This window comes from Bos indicus, chromosome X (assembly GCF_029378745.1).
Source record: "Bos indicus isolate NIAB-ARS_2022 breed Sahiwal x Tharparkar chromosome X, NIAB-ARS_B.indTharparkar_mat_pri_1.0, whole genome shotgun sequence".
In the NCBI taxonomy this organism is placed as follows: Eukaryota; Metazoa; Chordata; class Mammalia; order Artiodactyla; family Bovidae; genus Bos; species Bos indicus.
In genome coordinates, this window is record NC_091789.1 from 150,842,834 (window position 1) to 150,864,821 (window position 21,988).

Below are 21,988 nucleotides of genomic sequence, written 5' to 3' on the forward strand. Positions count from 1 at the left end.
AACACAGACTCGTGTTGTGTTATAAGGGATATTTTGAAAACTAGCCTGGGGAGGAAAAAAAATAAAGAGTCTTTGAGAGCCGATGGACTATAGCCCACCAGGCTGGTCTGTCCATTGGATTCTCCAGGCAAGAGTCCTGGAGTGAGTTGCGAAGCATGCCCTTGTCCAGGGGATATTTCTGATCCAGGGATTGAGCCTGGGACTCCTGCCCTTCAGACAGATTCCTTGCCCCCCCTGAGCCACCAGGCAAGCACTGTTTTGCAAACATAGAGCAATCCAATGTCATGAAAATTCGACTGCTCTGTGCAACCTTGCCTCCCCAATTGAGTATGTGGAACCCCTTTACAGACCAGGCAGGATATCCCTGTGAGTGGACCGGAAATTGCCCAGGAAATCTGATGAGGCCCCTGTCAGATCTCAGGTGTGTTCACCAGGAGGCACGCTGCGGCCCTGGAGGCAGAGGCTGTGTAGGAGGGAGCAGTGGGAGGCAGGATTCTGAATCGGCCTCAAGATGTCTGTTCCCCAGTGCGCACACCCTGTATAATCTCCTCCCCTGGAGTGTGAGCACGGCGGGTGTCAGCCCCCACCCCCCGCCCCGTGACCATGTTGCAGTGGGTGAAGTTGAGCCCATCAAAAGGAGAGGGGTGGTGGTGGGCCTGACCTCATCAGAAATGCCCTTTAAAGGATGATGGCTTCTTCTTTTTTTTTTTTAATGCTTTGTCTGTTGTTTTTATTTTTTTTATTAATTGAGGTAGAGTTGATTGACAGTGTGGTATTAGTTCCAGATGTACGGTAAAGGGATTTAGCTTTATATATATATACATACATATACACATGCATGCCTGCTAAGTCACCATCAGTTGTGTCCAGGGCTTTGCGGCCCCATGGACCGTAGCCCGCCAGATTCCTTTGTGCATCTATTCTCCAGGCAAGAACCCTGGAGTGGGCTGCCATCCCTTCACCAGGGGCTCTTCCCCACCCCAGGGATCAGACCTGCATCTCTCACGCCTGTGTGTATACACACACACACATACATACATACAATGTGTATCCTAAGAGTCTTTTCCCTTATAGGTTGTTACAGAATATTGACTCGATACTGTGCCATTCAGTAGGTCCTTCTTGCTTATCTACTTTATATACAGTACTGTCTGTATGCTAATCCCAACGTCCTAATTTATTCCCTCCCCTGCTTCCCCTTTGGTAACCCTGCTGCTGCTGCTGCTGCTAAGTCGCTTCAGTCGTGTCCGACTATCAGACCCCATAGACGGCAGCCCACCAAGGTCCGTGGTAACCCTAAGTTTGTTTTTTAGTCAGTGGATCTATTTCTGTTTTGTACATAAGTTCATGTGGTATCACTTACATGTGGGACCTAAAATGACAAAAAATGAACTTATGTACAAAACAGAAATAGATCCACATGTAAGTGATACCACATGATATTTGTCTTTTGCTGTCTGGCTTACTTCACTCAGTATGACACTGTCTAAGGCTATCCGTATTGTTCCAAATGGCACTATTTCATGTTTTTCTTATGGCTAAATAATACACCACTGTCTGTCTGTCTCTATGCTTATATTTATACACACACACTCGGGGCTTCCCAGATGGCTCAGTGATAAAGAATCTGCCTGCCAGTGCAGAAGCCACAGGAAAAATGGATTCGATCCCTGGATCAGGAAGATCCCCTGGAGGAGGAAATGGCAACTCACTCCAGAATTCTTGCCTAGGAAAACCCATGGACGGAGGAGCCTAGTGGGCTCCTACAGTCCATGGGATCACAGAGAGTCGGACATGACCGAGTGACTCAGCACAGACACACACACACACACACACACACACACACACACATATACACACACACATATATATACACACACACATATACACACATACACACACATATACACACACAAACACACACATATATACACACACATACACACACACACATATATATACACATGCACACACACACACACACACACACACACACACAGCACATTTATAAGAAGGTAAATTCTGCCAACTAGAAGGAACTTGCCATTTCCTTCTCCAGGGGATGTTCCCTACCCAGGGATTGAACCCACGTCTCTTATACCTCCTATAAATATATACATATACACACACACACACACACCACATTTAAAAGAAGGTGAATTCTGCCAGCTAGAAGGCAGAATTCTCTTCCAAGTGCAAGAGAAACTCGACCTTCAGGGGAAAATATGGATCTTAACAGCTGGTTAAAATATCGAACACGATCGACTCTGCTAACTCTTCTATTGGATTTCAACCCAATGGTCCGTAGGTGAAACACGTAATACTCTGACCCTGGAAACCTGTCTGAATCAGGCAGCACGTGTCTGTGTGCAGCTGAAATAACAGGACAGCAGGTGAGTGCAGAAGCAGGATCACTTCCCCCACCCTGGGTATGGGTCTCATGAGGCTGCAGAAAGCGGTTCAGGGTTAAGCACCGCTGAGGTCTCTGGTGTGTCTCAGAGCCGGGGTATTTCACAGTGGAGGTTGCCTCTTCAATATTCAGATACGGCAGTTCACATGCAGGGAGATTCCCTGAATGAACCCACGTGGCGATTAGACAACTTCAGCAAGTCCACCTTCACACGGGCGGGGTCTGCAGGTGAGGGGAACATCCTGTTGACTGACCTGGTCCATTGACCTGGTCCTCACTTCTTTTCTCGATGTAACAGAAGCATCAGGCACCAGTGGTCACCAGCACATGTGTGGCATTATTTTAACAGGTTTAGAAAAAGCCCCTTTGTGTGGAGGTGGGGGGTTTCCCTGATAGTTCAACTGGTAAGGAATCCGCCTGCAATGCAGGAGGCCTCAGTTCGATTCCTGAGTCAGGAAGATTCCCCTGGAGAAGGGACAGGCAACCCACTCCTGTATTCTTGGGCTTCCCTGGTGGCTCAGCTGGTAAAGAATCTGCCTGCAACGCAACAGACCTAGGTTCGATCCCTGGGTTGGGAAGATCCCTTTGGAGAAGGGCATGGGTATCCACTCTAGTATTGCTACCTGGAGAATTCCATGGACAGAGGAGCCCGGCAGCCTAGTCCGTGGGGTTGCAAAAGAGTCAGACATGAGGTAGCGACTAAACAGTGGGAACAAATTGGGATGAACAGTCCCAATCCCATTTTCCGAACAAAAGCTGGTCAGAAAACCGGAGTCATCCACCGTAACCCATCCGTGACTAACGTCGTTGGTGATGGAAGAACGCTCTGCATAGAAAAAGAGGGTTAGTTCCCCAAAACAAAGGCAACTGTGTGGCCTTTGGAAGAGGCAAGACCAGCAAAAGTCCACCAGACTCGGTGCCTTAGCTCCAGATGCTGTAACAAAACGTCAGAGACCAGGCTAAATGACAGGAATTCATTCTCTCACAGTTCTGGAAGCTCTGGAAGTTCAACATCACAGCGTGGGCTGATAAAGTCCCGACGCAGGCTCTCTTCCTGGTAGACACGTGGCTGCCTTCTCAACACATCCTCACGTGGTGCAGAGAAGAGAGATGTGGTCTCTTTCTCTCCTTATGTGTGTGTATGTGTGAAGTCTCTCCGTTGTGTTAGACTCTTAAGACCCACTGGACTGTAGCCCAACAGGCTTCTCTGTTCATGGGATTCTCCAGGCACGAATACTGGACTGGGTTTGCCATGTCCTTCTCCAAGGCGATCATGGGAGCCCCACCCTCAAGAGGTCATCTACATCTCATCACCGCCCAGCTTCTAACACCATTGCACTGAGGGTCAAGGCCTTCAACGTACGAATTTTAGGTGAGGGACACCGTTCGGTCCGTACAGTGCAGCCTTTCCTATGCTTGTAAATAGCATCGTTCAGCTGGTCAAAACAAGACGGAAGCTTGATTCTTCCTTCTCCACCAGACTCAATACGTTTCCAAGCCTTGCCAGTTCTGACCATCACATACAGGTGCTGTGTGTCCACTTGTCACCACCCTGGCAGCCACCAGCTGAGACCCAGCCACCATCGTGCATGTGGACCAGAGCCTTGAGTGTCCTAGGCATCCTAACTTTTGTTGTTGGTCAGTGGCTAAGTCGTGTCCGACTCTTTGTGACCCCATGGACCACAGCACGCCAGGCTTCCCAGTCCTTCACAATCTCCTGGAGCTTGCTCAAAGTCATGTCCATCGAGTCGGTGATGCCATCCAACCATCTCATCCTCTGTCGTCCCCGTCTCCTCCTGCCCTCAATCTTTCCCAGCATCAGGGTCTTTTCCAATGAGTCAGTTCTTCCCATCAGGTGGACAGAGTATTGGAGTTTCAGCCTCAGTCCTTCCAATGAATATTCAGAACCAATTTCCTTTAGGATGGACTGGTTGGATCTCCTTGCAGTCCAAGGGACTCTCAAGAGTCTTCTCCAACACCACAGTTCAAAACCATCCATTTTTCGGCACTCAGCTTTCTTCACAGTCCAACTCTCACATCCATACATGACCACTGGAAAAACCATAGCTCTGACTACATGGACCTTTGTTGCCAAAGTAATGTCTCTGCTTTTTAAAATGCTGTCTAGGTTGTCATAGCTTTTCATCCAAGGAGTAAGTGTTTTTTAATTTCATGGGTGCAGTCAGCATCTGCAGTAATTTTGGAGCCAAAGAAAATAAAGTCGGTCACTGTTTCATTGTTTCCCCATCTATACACAAGCGTGTGTAAAATCGACAGCTAGTGGGAAGGTGCTGCGTAGCTCGGGGAGCTCAGCTCGCTGCTCTGTGATGACCTAGAGGGGTGGACGGGGCGGGGGGAGGCTTAGGAGGGAGGGGTATCTGTACACGTACGGCTGTTCACTTCATTGTTCAGCAGAAGCCAACACATTGTAAAGCAATTATTCTCCAATAAAAAAAAATTTTTTTTAAAGATGAATATCACCCCCTTAGGTCGCCCCTGACCTTTCCATTCACAGGGACCTTTCTCACCATCTTTTTAATTCCTTAATACACACATCACATTCTTTAGCCTTTAATTTCTTTTTGTTGTTGTCGTTTAGTTGCTGAGGTGTGTCCGACTCTTCTTCGACCCTGTGGACTGTAGCCCCAGCAGGCTCCTCTGTCCATGGGATTCTCCAGGCACGGTTACTGCAGTGGGTTGCCATGCCCTCCTCCAGGGGATCTTCCCCACCCAGGGGTTAAACCCGGGTCTCTGACACTGGCAGGGGAATTCTTCACTGCTGAGCTGCCAGGGAAGCCCCTTATTATTGTTATTCACTGCTGATTCCTCCTATTGCAATAGAGGTTCCGTGGGAGCAGGAACTGTCCCCGCTGGGAGTCTGTCTGCACCTCCCAGGACCTGCGTCTCAAGTGAGCAGTTTGTTAGATGGATGAGGGAGGGGGTGATGAGGGGGTGAGGGGGACGGGGTGACCGGTCTCACCTGCCTCCCGTCTCTATCAGCAGAATCTCACCCTCTCCCACCCCCAACCAGGATGTCTTCCTTCTGCTCCTCTCCCTGAGTAACAGTCCATCCCCCAAGGCTGATTTCATAGAGCAAATTTTAATCCAGACGGTAACTCCCTCCTTCACATTCAATCTCCAATTAAAATCTCTAATAAGGGTTTCAAAGAGGGAGAAGTCAATGTCATCCATGCCTTAAATAAATGGTCTAGGCGGCACTCGGATACCAAAATTACAGAAGACACTTTGCTATACATATTGCTAAGTAGGAAAGCAAAAAGAAGTGTCAGTCTCTCAGTCATCTCTGACTCTTGACACCCCATGGACTGTAGCCCATCAGGCTCCTCTGTCCATGGGATGCTCCAGGTAGGAATACTGGAGTAGGTGGCCATTCTGTTCTCCTCGGGATCTTCCTGACCCAAAACCAAATAAAATACAAACAAGAATAATTGAAAAAGAAGGAAAAAAGGAGGAAGGGGTAAATTTGGAGTTTGGGATTGACATATACACACTGCTGCTGCTGCTGCTAAGTCGCTTCAGTCGTGTCCGACTCTGGGTGACCCCATAGACCGCAGTCCACCAGGCTCCCCGTCCCTGGGATTCTCCAGGCAAGAACACTGGAGTGGGTTGCCGTTTCCTTCTCCAATGCATGAAAGTGAAAAGTGAAAGTGAAGTCGCTCAGTCGTGTCCGACTCCTAGCGACCCCATGGACTGCAGCCTACCAGGCTCCTCCATCCATGGGGTTTCCCAGGCAAGAGTACTGGTGTGGGGTGCCATTGCCTTCTCCGATATACACACTACTGTATGTAAGATAGATAATACACACCGATAAATATAGGGGCTTCCCTGGTTGCTCAGGTGATAAATCTGCCTGCAATGCAAGAGACCCAGGTTCAGTCCCTGGGTTGGGAAGATCCCCTGGAGAAGGGAATGGCAACCCACTCCAGTATTGCTGCCTGGAGAATCCCATGGACAGAGGAACCTTGAATGGCTACTGTCCATGGGGTCACAAAGGTTGGACACTACTGACCAAACAACAAGGTCTTTCTATATAGAACAAGAAATTATATTCAGTGTCTTGTAATAATGTATAAGGGAAAAGAATCTGAGAAATGTATGTGTAATAGAGTCACTTTGCTATAAATCCAAAACCAACACAACACTGTAAGCTGAGTATATTCCAACTGTGAGAAGAAAAGATTTTTGTAACAAAAATATGATTTAAAAACCTTTGGGATTCAGAGAAAATTGGGGTATTTGATCCCGAGAAATAAGCAGAGATGCAATAGTGTGCACGAAATAGATAAACGTAGCCTCAGAGTTTAAAGTGTGAATGCAGGCAGTTTGTATGGTGAGAAATCAATTTTTGGTGAAATAGAAAACTGAGGCGGAAAAAAAAATGTTTCCAGCATGCAGCGGAGAGTTGAAAATGCTTATGGGGATAAAACATCAACTTAGAGACACTGAGAACACTCACCAAAGCCAAACTGGAAACCGGATTTCCTACAAAGGAATATGGGCTATATCGACCAGAAACACTAACTATAGAAATTATGAAAGATGAATGTTGCAAGCCAAGAAATAGAAAAACGACTACATGCTGAGTTCTCAGTGAAAATTTGAAAGAAAACCAATTCTACACATGTTCTGGTAGCACTGTCCAAACGCTTAAAAAAAAAAAAAAACCTCTACAAGTGCTCATGGAAAGAAAAGAGTAGCAGAAGAACCAATATTGGTTTGGCTTCATTTCATCTCAGCTGCAAGAAATGACACAATGATATTGGACTGCCAAGCATTGATGAGGGGGAAAAAAATCATTATTAAAAATTCCACAGTGAAGGTACTGTAGAATTATCTTTTACTTCCAAAGTAGTGTTCAAATAAATTTCAGTACAGTTCATACAATTCACAGTATTGTACTCACTATCACTGTGGATGGTGACTGCAGCCATGAAATTAAGACGCTTGCTCCTTGGAAGGAAAGCGAAGACAAACCTAGACAGCGTGTTAAAAACAGACACCTCACTTTGCTAACAAACGTGCGTATAATCAAAGCCATGGTTTTCCCAGTGGTCATGTATGAACGTGAGAGTTGGACCATAAAGAAGACTGAGTGCCAAAGAATTGATGCTTTTGAACTGCGGTGCTGGAGAAGACTCTTGAGAGTCCCTTGGACTGCAAGGAGATCCAACCAGTCCATCCTAAAGGAAATCGGTTCTGGATATTCATTGGAAGGACTGATGTTGAAGCTGAAGCTCCAATCCTTTGGCCACCTGAGGTGAAGAGCCAGCTCTTTGGAAAAGACCCTGATGCTGGGAGAGATTGAAGGCGGGAGGAGAAGGGGACGACAGAGGATGAGATGGGTGGGTGGCATCACTGACTCGATGGACATGAGCTTGAGTAAACTCCGGGAGTTGGTGATGGACAGGCAGGCCTGGCGTGCTGCAGTCCATGGGGTTGCAAAGAGTCGGATATAACTTAGTGAATGAACAGCAGTGTATTGCAGTCAGCAACCATCCAGTGCTACAGACTTGGGGTGTAGAGAGGCAACCAGTTTCTAAATAAACAAATGAATATACAGCCAAATAGATTTATGCCCTAAATCGAACATTCTTTGCATTATGCAAATTTTTTGCCTACAGAACAGTTAGAAAGAGTAAAGAGGGTTTGGTTCTTAATCCACACTTCAAAAAATATCAAAAAAACAGGAAGCGAAACAGATTATGATTTACTAAATTTTTGCAATAATCAGGTCACAGCCAAGTCATCCTTGCCTTCAGATCCTTCAAGCCCTGGAACGCGGATAAAATGTCTTTAATAGGATTTTCTAATAATGACAAAATAGTTTGCATATTCTTCTCTGAGGGACAAAAATCAAAAAAAGTTGATCATTATGTGTTTGATACTTTCCTCTGTAAATTAGTGGCCTTGAAAAGTGGGATGGAACTTCCCAGGTGGCTCAGTGGTAAAGAGTCTACGTGCTAAGCAGGAGATGGGGGTTCTATTCCTGGGTCAGGAAGACCCCAGGAGAAAGAAATGGCAACCCAGTCCAGTATTCTTGCCTGGAGAAGCCCATGGACAGAGGAGCCTGGCAGGCTGTAGTCCGTGAGATTGCAAAGACTCGGGCACAACTTGATGACTAAAAACAACAGAAAGGGGGGCAGGTCTTCTCACATGAAAATGTGGAATTGAAATCCATTTTAAGAATGAAAGTATTCGGAGACTTCCTTGGTGCTCCAGTGGGTAACGCTCCGCACTCCCAATACAGGGAGCCCAGGTGTTATCCCCGGTCAGGGGGTTATATTCCACATGCTGCAAGTAAGACATAGCACAACCAAATAAATAAGTAAAATCATCATCATCATCATCATCATCATCATCATCATCATCATTACAGTATTTGCTAAAATCCCCTTAACTGGCATGTGCTACAAAAATTAAAAAAATTACAGTTTGGGAAAGAGTTCCAACCATCCATGCCTCTACTGAAATGTTTTTATCCTTTTCATAATTTCAGAAACTCAGGAGAGTCCCTTGACTTTACGGACAGCCCTTGCGGATAGGCTGAAAATGGAAGTGGAGTGATCCAAATCGGCAAGTGACTAAATTCGCACGCCATCTCTAGAATCGGTGAATCAGCTCCTGCTGAGTGTGCTTGTCCGTGTGACTAAACATTTGTGTGCATTCCATGAACTACTTTGTGGGAAGACATGATTCTTTATATATATATATATATATATTTTTTTTTTTTTCCTTGTGATGAGAACTCAGGATTTCCTCTCTCAAGAACTTTTTTAAAAATAATTTTTATGTATTTTTGGCTGTGCTGAGTCTCTCCTGCTGTGCCGGCTTTTCTCTAGTTGCAAAGGAGAGTGGTGGCTACGCTGTAGTTGCCGTGTACGGCCTTCTCGTTGCAGTGGCTTCTGTTGTTCTGAGCCACTAGCGCATGTGGGCTTCTGTGGTTGGGGCACATGTGGGCTTCTGTGGTTGGGGCACACAGGCTTAGCTGCCCCTCGGCATGTGGGATCTTCCCAGACCAGGGATGGGACCTGTGTCCCCTGCATTGGCAAGCAGAGTCTTCACCACTGGACCACCAGGGAAGTCCCTGGCCGTTAATTATACCTGAGAACACTGAAGCAGAATGCCTGAGTCAGGTGTCCCGCAGGTCACACAGTTCATACGGGTGGAAGAGTCCGCATGCTCATCCAGACCGTGTCTGGATGACTCTGTATCAGTTTGTCTCAATATCTGATCGGGTTCCTCGTTCTCCACCAACCCCAATGGTATCTCGTCACCCTGCCCAGCCCTCAGTGGGAAACCTGTGAGGTCAGTTGAGGCACAATCCCCAACCAGTGATTTTTCCATTCACTGACCCCCAGTTGCTCATTGGCTATAAATGCTCTCTTGCCCGTGCCAACTTGGGAGGTGAGTCTGGATCCATCAAAAGTCTCTTTTGCACTATTGTGATGCATGCTAAGTCGATTCAGTCCTGTCCGAGTCTTTGTGACCCTGTGGAATGTAGCCCACCAGGCTCCTCTGTCTATGGAGTTTTCTAGGCAAGAATATTGGAGTGGGTTGTCGTGCCCTCCTCCAGGGGATCTTCCCCACCCAGGGATTGAACCTACTATTTTCTGCATCTCCTTCATTGGCAGATAGATTCTTTAGCACTGAGCTACCAGGGAAGCCCAAATTGTAGTAAATCTGACAGTTATCATGGTAATTACAATACTACTACTTAGAGTAATTGCAGTTGTCGCACTAGTAATAATTGTAGTAGTGTTTGTAGTTGTAGTAACTGTTATAATTGCACTCCTGGTAAGTGTGATGGTTGCACTAGTGGTTGTACTGGTACAGTCATAACAATTGTTGTTGAAGGAGTAATAATTGCAGTAGTGGTTGTAACAGACGTTTTTGTCGCAGTAGCCATTGCTGTCGTTAGGGGAGTAACAGGAGTTGCGATAGTTATAGCTGTAGCAGCACTAATTGTGACAGCAGTAGGTGTAGCAGTAGCAAAAGTTTATTATCACAGCAATTGTGATAATCACAGTAGTATCTGGGGTAGCAGTTGTTATAGCCATAGCACAGCAGTAATTTTGGTGGCCATCGTTGTCTTAGTCACCACAAATGCTGTGCTTGTAGTGGGGATAGTAACAGTTGTACTAGAACTAATTGCTATAGTTACTGTAGCGGCAGTAATCCTTGTAGAAGCAGCAATAGTCGTTAGAGCGGTCAATATTACTGTAGCAGGAGTAACCATAATAGTTGGAGCGGTAATTGCAGTAGTCCTGATTTCTGTAGTCATTGTAGCCGTGCTCACAATCGTAGCAGCAGTAACGTTGTTAGTAGTGGTCATAGTGGTAGATGTTACAGTTGTCATGGAAAGCCCAGTACGTGTAGTAGTAACTGTATTAGTACTCATGCTGTCACTTCCCTGGTGGCTCGGACGGTAAAAGCGTCTGCCTGCAAAGCGTGAGACCCAGGTTCGATCCCTGGGTCGGGAAGATCCTCTGGAGAAGGAAATGGCCACCCACTCCAGTATTCTTGCCTGGGAAATCCCACGGACGGAGGATCCTGGCAGGGGTCTACACTCCACGGGGTCGCAAAGAGTCGGACACGACTGAGCCACTTCACAACAACAACAAATGCTGTTGCAGTTGCAGCACGAGGAATGTCTTTAGTAGCTTTTATAAGCACGTTAGTTATCGTAATGGTTACAACTGTAGGAGCAAACGCAATAGTTGTGGTAGTGGTTGTAATAGTGGTTTCTGTAGCAGTAGCAATTGACGAAGTTGTGGTTGTAATAGGAAGTGGGGATAGTAACAGTTGGAGCCGTGCTAATTGTTGTAGCTTTAGGTGTAGCAGTGGCAAAAAGTAGAGTAGTTGTGAAAGTCGCATCTACTACAGTAGTGTCTAATACTCATGGCCACCATAGTATCATTTGCTGTAGTGTAAGTTGTAGCACTAGCGATAACTGTAGTAGTTGTCATTGTCGTCATTGGAATTGCTGTACTTGGAATGATAGTAGTGGCAGTTGTAGTAGTACAAATTATGCAGTCACTATAGTAGTAGTAATCATCACAGCGGCAGCAGCGGTAGCAGCAATTGATGTAGCAGTAAGTATCACAGTTGTGGTAGTAAGATTTGTAATAGTAAGTACAGTGGGGCTCTTGGCCATGCTCATTGCAGCAGTAGTACTGGGTGGACCAGGAGCAGTAGCAGTTGCTGTAAATGTTACAGTTGTCGTAGTAAAGCTAATAATTGTAGTAGTAATCACACTAGGACTGGTTGGCTTAGTTGTAACAGTAGTTACTATGATACCAGTCATAGCAGTGGTCGTCATGACAACTGTTACCATTGTAGTCGGAAAGCTAAGAGTTGTAGTAGTCATTGCACTAGTACCAGCTGGCATAGTCGAGTACTTACTATGATACCAGTCATAGCAGTAGCTGTCATGGGAAATGTTACAGGTGTAGGCATAAAGCTGACAGTTAGAGTAGTAATTTCACTAGGCCTAGTTGGCAGTCGTTGTTACAGTAGTCACTATGATACCACTCATAGCACTGGTCGTCATGGTAACTGTTACGGTTGTAGTCGTAAAGCTGACAGTTGTAGTGGTCATTGCTCTAGTACCAGTTGGCATAGTCGTTGTTACAGTAGCCACTATGATACCAGCCACAGCAGTAGTCGTCATGGTAACTGTTACCGTTATAGTCGTAAAGCTGACGGTTGTAGTGGTCATTGCTCTAGTACCAGTTGGCATAGTCGTTGTAACAGTAGTCACTCTTGTACCAGCCATAGCAGTAGTCGTCACGGTAACTGTTACGGTTGTAGTCGTCAAGCTGACCGTTGTAGTAGTGACTGCTCTAGCACCAGCTGCAGTAGTCTCTGTGCTCGTACAGTGGTTTCCACGCCAGTATCACTGACAACAGTCCTCCACGTAAACCGTACTGAGGGTGGGGTCTGGCTGTAGGAAGTTTCCCTGCACAAGCTCGGTGGACCCTCACGATGACTGTGTGACCCGTCGCCTCCTCTGAGCGGCTTCGGGACCTGTCCACGCTCGCACAGCTCATACCCCGCAGAGGCTCACCCCTGCATCTTCTGTGCTTTGCCAGACTTAGCAGAGATAAGGAACAAAAACACACTTTCCACAAAATAAACAGAAAAACCCAAAGCCACACAAAAGGAGGGGGTATTCTTCCTGTCCTCAAAGAATTCTCCTGGAAACACAACACTGTAAAGCAGTTGTCCTCCAATTAAAAACAAATTAAAAAAAAAAAAATCTCCAACCCTGAGGTCCATCATGTCCCGGAACAACAAGCCAAGAGGTCACCTCCAAAGACATGCACCTTCGAGATGACGCACGTGGGTCTATATTTAGAGCTCGTCCAGGAGAAAAGTCTAGAGTTTTTCTTTGCCATGGAAGAGATACTCGAAGGGAAGGCTTGTGACAAACCATTGAGAAGACGGTTTAAACATGGGGCACCTTGCCACCAAACTCCATTTCTCATTAGGACCGGACTCTTGTCCAGATGGGACTCGGCACAGCTTGGCAATTTCTTCCTTCACCCCTGCACAGCTGTCCTGACCACAGTGACTGCAGTTACGGAGCCCCGGGGAGCTTTTTGGCTTGATGATGCTTTAAAGCCGAGGTCCCCAACCTTTTTTTGGCGTCAGGGACCAGTTTCACAGCAGATGAACGTTTCCGCAGATCGGGGAGTTGGGGGATGGTTTTGGGATTCAAGCACATGGCATTTCTTCCATGCACTCTATTTCTGTTGTTAGGACGTCAGCTCAGAGCATCAGGCATTGGATCCTGGAGGCCGGGGACTCCAGTAGTCACAGCATCTCTGGGATCAGAGCTCGTCTTCAGAACTTAACGGAAAACCCACTTGCATCCCCATTTGGTACCCGGCGTGTACAACCAGCCCAGGGGTGGAATTCCCAGTCCCACCCATGCAGGCTGGCACACGGCAGCCCCATCGCTTTGTGCCCAGCGCTGTCTCTTCTGTGGGGCCGCCTCCCTGACAGAGCTTGCATCTTCTTAGTGCAGGTCGTTATGACTTAGATCCTGTCTCTGGTTTCCACCGGGATGGCAGGTGCTGTGACCTTCACGGGACTTTGGGGAGCACCATTTTCAGGCAAGCCAAGCTGTGCTTTTCTCTGTTTGTTTTGTAAAATAGATACATATTATTGAAGTGCAGTTGACTTACAATGATTCAGGTGCCCAGCCAGGTGATTCAGTTGTACAAATACACACATATATTATTTTTGAAATTATTTTCCATCATAAGTTATTATAAGATATTGCCTATAGTTCCCTGTGCTATACACTAAACCTCTGTTGCTTGCTGCAAAGCTATTTTTTAATGAGAAATCTGGCATTCTATTCATACTAAATCAAATGAGTGGAATCAAAATGTCTTGAGTTTTTAGTTAGGCAAAAATTTATAAGTTTTCTAAAACATATCAGTTCAGTTCAGTTCAATCGCTCAGTCGTGTCCGACTCTTTGTGACCCCATGAATCGCAGCACACATATTATACATATTTATCTGTAATATGCAAAAGCTTTTCTACTACCCTTGATAAAGGCTTGAGTTCAGTTCAGTCACTCAGTCGTGTCTGACTCTTTGTGACCCCATGGACTGCAGCACACCAGGCTTCCCTGTCCATCACCAACCCCCAGAGTTTACTCAAACTCATGTCCATTGAGTCAGTGATGCCATCCAACCGTCTCATTCTCTGCCGTCCCCTTCTCCTCCTGCCTTCAATCTTTCCCAGCATCAGGGTCTTTTCAAATGAGGCAGTTCTTCCCATCAGATGGCCAGTGGAACTTCAGCTTCAGCATCAGTCCTTCCAGTGAATATTCAGGACTGATTTGCTTTAGGATGGACTGGTTGGATCTCCGTGCAGTCCAAGGGACTCTCAAGAGTCTTCTCCAACACCACACTTAGAAAGCATCAATTCTTGGGCACTCAGCCTTCTGTATGGTCCAACTCTCACATCCGTGCATGACCACTGGAAAAACCATAGCTTTCACTAGATGGACCTTTCATCGCCAAAGTGAGGTCTCTTGTGTAACACATACAGACATATAGAAACATATGTGCCCATCACCACACGTACACACAGACATAGACACATGTATGAATGCACTTTATGTCTATTCAGCTTTATTAAAAGCATAACTATTGGGACTTCCCCTGTGGTCCAGTGGTTAAGAATCTGCCTTGCAATGCAGGGGACACAGATTTCCACCCCTGGTCCAGTTAGATCCTGCCTGCCACATGCAGCTAAGCTCATTCAGAACTACTAAAGCCCACACGGCTGGAGCCCATGCTTCACAGCAAGTTACCGCCATGAGACGTCCATGCCCCTCAGCTGGAGAGTAGCCCTCTCCCTTTTCTGCAATGAGAGACAGCCCCTGTGCAGAAATAAAGACCCACCACAGCCAAAAATTAAACAATAAAATAAATCTTTTCTTAAAAAGGCATAACCATTACAGTCAGTAGAAGTATATTTTGCATCTAGTCATTGGACAACCTGTCTTGATGTCTTCTGAAATCACTGGACAACCTGTTTCACATTTTGAAATATTGATCCTATTTCATTATATATACACGTTTCCCCAGACACGTAGGATCAGAAAGCTTGTCCCTTTGTGTTCCATCGTAGGCAAAGTGGGGACATTCAGAAGACAATGATCAGTTATCTCTTGCCCCGCATAGGACCATGACTCAGCGGTAAAAGAATCTGCTTGCCATGCAGGAGACTGCCTGCAATTCAGGAGACATGGGTTCGATCCCTGGGTCAGGAAGATCCCCTGGAGAAGGAAATGGCCACCCACGCCAGTATTGTGGCCGGGAGAATTCCCTGGAGAGAGGAGCCTGGTGGGCTACAGCCCATGAGGTCACAAGGGTCAAACATGAGTCAGCGACTAAACCCCCACCACCCCCAAAGGACAAGATTCTTGCATTTGGTACCATCACTAATGTAATGTCTTTCTCTTCCTTTGCCCTGGACCCCCATCCACAGCCCCCTGGGATGAGAGACAGATGCCTTTAGGCATCACACATTCAGAATGAACTTGACTCAAACATCCAGGCTGCCCATGACTTCTCGAGTTGAAACACGAAATTAACCCACGTGGGTCTTCTACAATTTCCTTTTCCCTCTAATCTGTGAGAAAGCTGGGTTCTTGGAAAAAGTGAGACAAGTCAGACATTAAGGATAAGGAGAAAACATCGGCGGGCATTCTTTTTCTTTGTTGGTGGTTTAGTCGCTAAGTCGTGTCCAAACTCTTGTGATCCCATGGACTGTAGCCCACCAGGCTCCTCTGTCCATGAGATTCTGCAGGCAGGAATGCTGGAATGGGTTGCTGTTCCCTCCTCCAGGGGATCTTCCCTCCTCCAGAGCATCTTGCTGACTTAGGGATCGAACCGAGGTCTCCGCCATTGTGGGCAGCTTCTTTACCATCTGAGCCCCCAGAGAGAAGGCAGATCCCTCACTGCTGGGCCACCAGGGACGTCCCAGGTATTCTATTTAGGGTTTGTTTTTTTTTTTTTCTTCCTGTCCTGAAAAGGCTGGTGAATCTTTGGTGGGTTGATTTCTTTCTCATCTTTTGCTTGCTTTAAAATTCTGGAAAAGTGAATTATCAGTCAATGGATTTTTATGTTTGAAATAAGGGTCCAGGTGTCTACAAGATCACTCCCCTGCACTCAGAGGTCAGAAGAGGCCGTCTGGAGACATCTAACGTAACATGTGAAGGGGACATGGACATAGCCAGCCACGAGCTGGAGGGTATTCCAGGGAGGAATACCGGTCCCCTCTGTTAAGAATCTGAAGAAGTTCAGACTGGTTCAGGGTGGATTCATGGAAGAGTCTGGGGTTGGGGAGGAAGGGGTGTGGGAAGAGTAATAGCTGGGGAAAGAGAGACAGGAAATTCGGGCAAAAGGCAGGCATTCGGTCACCCAGTGGCTGATTGCCCGGGTTAAGCCGGAAAATCCTTTAGTCCTAACTTGCCAAGTGACAGATGTTTAGTTTCTGGCTGTACCTGGGAGTGGTTCTGGGCTGGAATCCTGACAGTTGGGTCACCTGTCACCCCTTCAGGTATACTGCCTCATGTCAGCCTGTGGTAGATGCGGGTGTTATGTCTGCCAGGGTTCTGCAGGGAAACACAGTCGGTAGGATCCATCCATTCACCCATCTATCTATCCATCCATCGTATCTACTTATCTACCTGTGTGTCCATCCACCCGTCCATCCGTCAGTCATATCTATCCATCCATCATATCTATCTATCCATCCATCCATCATATCAATCCATCTATCCATCCCTCAGTCATATCTATCCATGCATCCATCATATGTATCCATCCATCCATCATCTCTATCCATCCATGCATGCATTATATTATCTCTATCTATCCATCTATCTATCATATCTCTATCCATCATCCATCAATCATATCTGTCTGCGTCTATCCATCCATCCTTAATATTTATTTGTCTGTCTATCCATCTATCCATCAGTGATATCTGTCTGTATATCTATCCATCCATCAATCATATCTATTTGGCTACCCATCCATCCATTGTATCTGTCTATCTATCCATCCATCCATCCATCCATCATATCTATCTATCCATCCATCCATCATATCCATCTATCCATCCATCCATCATATCTATCCATCCATCCATCCATCCCACATATCTATCCATCCATCCATCCATCATATGTATATATCCATCCATCATATCCATCTATCCATCCATCCATCATATCTGTCTGCCCATCTATCCATCCATGTCTATTATCTACCTGTCAATCATCTATGTATCATCCATCTATGTATTAACTGTCTACATCTATCTCTATTATCCGTCAATTGTCTATTCATCTATATCAATATGTATAATTTTATCTGTATATATAGTATCTACCTATTAACCATCTATCTGTATCTGTACCTATACCTATATCTGTCATCCATCCATCCATCCATCCATCTGCCTATCATCTATCTATCTCTGTCAACCTATCTGTCTATGTCTATTATCTGTCTCCATATCTATCAATCATCTGTCCATCTATATCAATACCTCCATCTGTTTACCTATCTGTATCTATTATCTACCTACCATCAGTCATCTGTCTATATCTTTACCTATTGTTGTTCATTTTCTGAGTCGCATCCAACTCTTTGCGACCCCATGGACCGCAGCACGCCAGGCCTCCCTGTCCATCACCAACTCCCAGAGCCTGCTCAAACTCACGTCCATCAAGTCGGTGATGCAATCCAACCATCTCATCCTCTGTCATCCCCTTCTCCTCCTGCCTTCAACCTTTCCCAGCACCAGAGTCTTTTCCAATGAATCAACTCTTTGCATCAGGTGGCTCAAGGATTGGAGCTTCAGATTTATCATCAGTCCTTCCAGTGAATATTCAGGCTTAATTTCCAAAGAAAGCTTTATTTTTAAGGAATTAGCTCATGCAGTCGTGGGAGCTGACAAGTCCATCACCTTCAGGGTAGACCAGCAGGCTGAAGACCCCAGGAAAGAGCTGATGTTGCAGCTGAAGAAGCCCAGAGACCATCTGCTGGCAGAATTCCTTTTTTTGCTCAGGGCAGATCAACCCTTAGGCTATTGATGCCTTCAACTGACTAGACGAGGCCCACCCACATCAAGGAGGGAAGTCTGCTTTACTCAGAGCTCACTGAGTAAAATATTCATCTTGTACCAAAAAAAAAAAAAAAAAACTCACAGAAACATCCAGAATTATGTTTGATTGCCTCTGGGGACTGCAGCTCAGCCACATTTACCAATAAAACCAGCCATCACAGGCCATTCACACAGCCTGAATCTACGCCCAATTCAGGGAAAGAAAGAGAGAGAGACCCATGATAGAATGACTAAAGTCTTACCTGGGGATAGGAGCTAACACCTCTCAAACAGAAACTTCACAGCTGTGCCTTCCTCACTCGACAGGGGTCTGCCTCACTGACTAAAGTTTCCTTGCCAAGCTAAATGTTAGGTAGAATTTCCCCACCTTTCTGCCTCATCTACCTGGCATTTTCGAGCTGCTTCAAGGTATACCCCTCACTGCCTGTTGTTTATCCTCATGGACGCAGGGTTCAGCCTTCCTTACAAAGTCTGAAAAAATATGATGACATCCTGGTGCGTTTCGGGGCACAAATACTTTTCATCAGTTGGTTATTTTTGGACAATCAGGGCAAAAGATATGAGAGACTTTGAGGCTTCTCACACTTGACTGGGTACTTGATTCCCTGGGAACCTTGTGAAAATACAGATTGTAATCCAGCAGGTCTGGGTGGAACTGAGGTTTTCACATTTTAAACGAGCTCTCGGGTGAAACCATTGATGGTGGTCCATGAACCGCAGTGATACCATCAACGTATAGACCTTTGGGTTCCCATGTGGCTCAGCAGTAAAGAATCCGCCTGCCAAGCAGGAGGTGTGCATTCACTCTGCGTCAGGAAGCAGGAGATATGGGTTCAATCTCTGGGTCAGGAAGATCTCCCCGAGAAGGAAATGGCAACCCCCTCCAGTATTCTTGCCCGGAGAATCCTATGGACAGAGGAGCCCGGTGGGCTGCAATCCCTGGGGTCACAGTCAGACACGACTTAGTAACTAAGCAACAACAAACAGATCTTCACATTTAGAAAGGGATGTGAAAGTCACTGAGTCGTGTCCAACTCTTTTTGAACCCCAGTCCATGGGATTCTCCAAGCCACAATACTGGAGTGGGTAGCCATTCCCTTCTCCAGGCGATCTTCCCAACCCAGGGACCGAACCCGGGTCTCCCACATTGCAGGTGGATTCTTTACCAGCTGAGCCACCAGGGAAGCCCAGACACATTTAGAAAACCAGGACCCAAACTGGGCACAAACAAGTCTCTTGATGTCTTGTTTCTATGAGACCTCATCACCTGAGCTTCTGTAAGTCTTTAGGTATCATCAAAGCAAGGTGTTGGCCCTACAGCCGGAGGCCTGGTACTCGGGAAGGTTGCGGTCAGCCACGGCGAGTCTCTGGGATGTTAGCTTCCTGTCATGAGCCAAGAAGCTCATTCACCACATGAGATAATGTTGTGACCCGTGGGTGCTGACTCCCAAGGCTTCAACAAAATTATTCACTCCTATTCAAATGCTGGTAGCTCAGACAGTAAAGAATCCGCCTGCAATGCAGGAGACCCAGGTTCAATCCCTGGGTCAGGAAGATCCCCTGGAGGAGGTCATAGCAACCCAATCCAGTATCCTTGCCCACAGACAGAGGAGCATGGTGGGGCTACAGTCCATGGGGTTGCAAAGAGTCAGACGTGACTGAGCAACTCACGCTTTCACGCTATTCAAACGTACTCATATTTGCCGGGGTCCAGCCCCGGTGGAGTCAGGGGTTTCGAAGGGGAGATGGAATCGGCGATCAGGAAACAACAGCTTATTTAAACGTTAATTAAGGATATAAAGAGTAATAGAATAAGGATAGCTCAGTGAGGAAATTCAGTGGAAAAAAGAGGCTGAATAATTCAGCCAGAAGGTGAGAGAAGAAACGACATGGGGGTGAACAAGGCCCGCACTTTATTTTCCAAAGTAGTTTTTATACCTTAAGTTGTGCATAGAGGATAATGGGGGAAGGGGTAGAGTCATGCAGTAAGCCAGGCTTTCTTCCTGCAAACTTATCATATGCAAAAGTTTAGGTGATTTGCGTCATCTTCTGGCCAAGAGGCCTGTTAACATTTTAAGACCCTTTCTTCAGAAAACTTATTTTTCTCTAAAGGTGATTAGTCAAGCGCCACCCTCCAAAAGCATTAGATAAAGTTGCATTCCTACGGAGCAAAGGTGTGATGGGCTATATCAAGACAAAGAATTAACTCAAGGGTCCAAGGTTACAAATATTGCCAGGGACACAGCAGGTAAGGGATATGGAGACTTAGCAGCAAACATTGGCCCAACAAGTGAAAAACCCTTCACCAATACAATTTCTAATCAATCTTTTAACTACTCAAAGGAATCTGTGTTTAGACAGTTTAGAACATCTCCTGCCTCTCACAGTTGGGAGGCTCTGAACAATCACATGTGGCTGGAAAAACCTATTCAGGCAGGCTAGAGGACTTCCAAAGGAGTTTGTAGGTTGAAACACTATCACACCCAGAAATATTATTAACTGGAGCTATAAGTTAACTCTTTTTTCAGAGAGAGGTAGTGGGGGACAGCCCCCCGTAAAGTCAGAGGTGTAGGTGAGAGCACAAAGCAGAAAGTAGGCAGACTCTGGTTTTGGGGGTAGATGCTCGAGAATTTCCAGGGGGACTCCTGAGGCTCAATCCCGCCTTTGCGTATGCCCAGCCTCCTTCCTCATGACCTTTGCCACGGGTGGAGCTCCTGCTCCCGGCACATATTGCAGCGTAAAAAGCCAGAAGCAAGGTAGCCAGGAGGGGCACTCAGCTTAGGTAGACAGATTCCCACCGACACTCAAGGTCCAGGTACACAGAACCCCTCATAGCACCCAGCTTCCACTCCAGTCCATTGACAACCAACCAGAGGGCTCCAGCATGTCCTCCACTCCTGTTTCTGCAGAACGATTTCTGTATTGCATTCCTTTCTTTGCGGGGCTGCGTTGGGTCTTCATTGCTGAGTGCGGGCTTTCTCTCATTGGTGTTGAGCGTGGGCTTCTCTCTAGTTGTCTTGCACGGGCTTTTCATTGTGGTGGCTTCTCCTGTTTGCAGCTTTTTCGGGCCTCTAGAGCACAGGCTCAGTAGTTGTGGCACACGGGCTTAGTTTCTCCGAGGCCTGTGGGATCTTCCCGGACCAGTGATTGAAGCCGGGTCCCTTCCCTGCATTGGCAGACAGGTTCTTATCCACTCCACCACCACAGAACGATTTCAGTTGCATTGGTTTTGAAGGGGGGGGTGGCGCATGGAAGAGCAAAGCTGGAGGCTTCGCTCTGTGCACAGACAAAGGCCACCTGCCTTTTCAGTAAAGAAAGGAAGCTGCAGGGGTCAGACTCTCAGCCACTGCAGCCGCCCCCAAGGGTGCACCCTCGGGGGACTCAGGGTGGAGAAAACAGGAGACTGGCCCCAGAGCGCTGAGGTGCCCATCAAAGGAATGATTTCAATGAGCCCAGATTCTTGCAGCTTCCTAGACACAGAAAAGCCCTAAACCCATTCACTTGAGATGTTGCTATTTTGTGACCTGCACAGTAATCTTTTGATTTCGATTACATGCGTTTTAGGTTTGCCTGTTTTTGCAAAAATTCGTATACATCCTGGCCCCTCCCATACCTCTTTGGGACAGACCCTCCAAGCTCTCTGAGAGGCTGTTTCCTAGGCTATAGTCCTCAGTGAAGTCACCAAAGGAGATCAAACCAGTGCATCGTAAAGGAAATCCATCGTAAATATTCATTGGAAGGACTGATGCTGAAACTCCAATCCTTTGCCCACCTGATGCAAAGAGCCGACTCACTAGAAAAGACCCTGATGCTGGGAAAGATTGAAGGCGGGAGGAGAAGGGGACGACAGGATGAGATGGTTGGATGGCATCACAGACTCGATGGACCTGAGTTTG

The 21,988-nt window shown here is 46.5% G+C and overlaps 1 protein-coding gene across 5 annotated transcripts in view; it reads left to right on the forward strand.

The window, feature by feature from the left end:
• Positions 1–21,988, forward strand: part of DHRSX (dehydrogenase/reductase X-linked) — a 263,013-nt gene that overhangs the window by 216,303 nt on the left and 24,722 nt on the right. Inside the window, exons 10-11 of one of the 5 annotated variants that reach the window (XR_011565102.1) lie at positions 2,309–2,393; positions 8,928–21,304. The exons of 1 other annotated variant lie outside the window; for it this stretch is intronic. The gene's annotated coding sequence lies outside the window, so the exon portion shown is untranslated. Of the gene's footprint in view, positions 1–2,308; positions 2,394–8,927; positions 21,305–21,988 lie in introns of those variants that run through there. 3 more of the 5 variants (XR_011565105.1, XR_011565103.1, XR_011565106.1) reach the window with 3 other exon arrangements.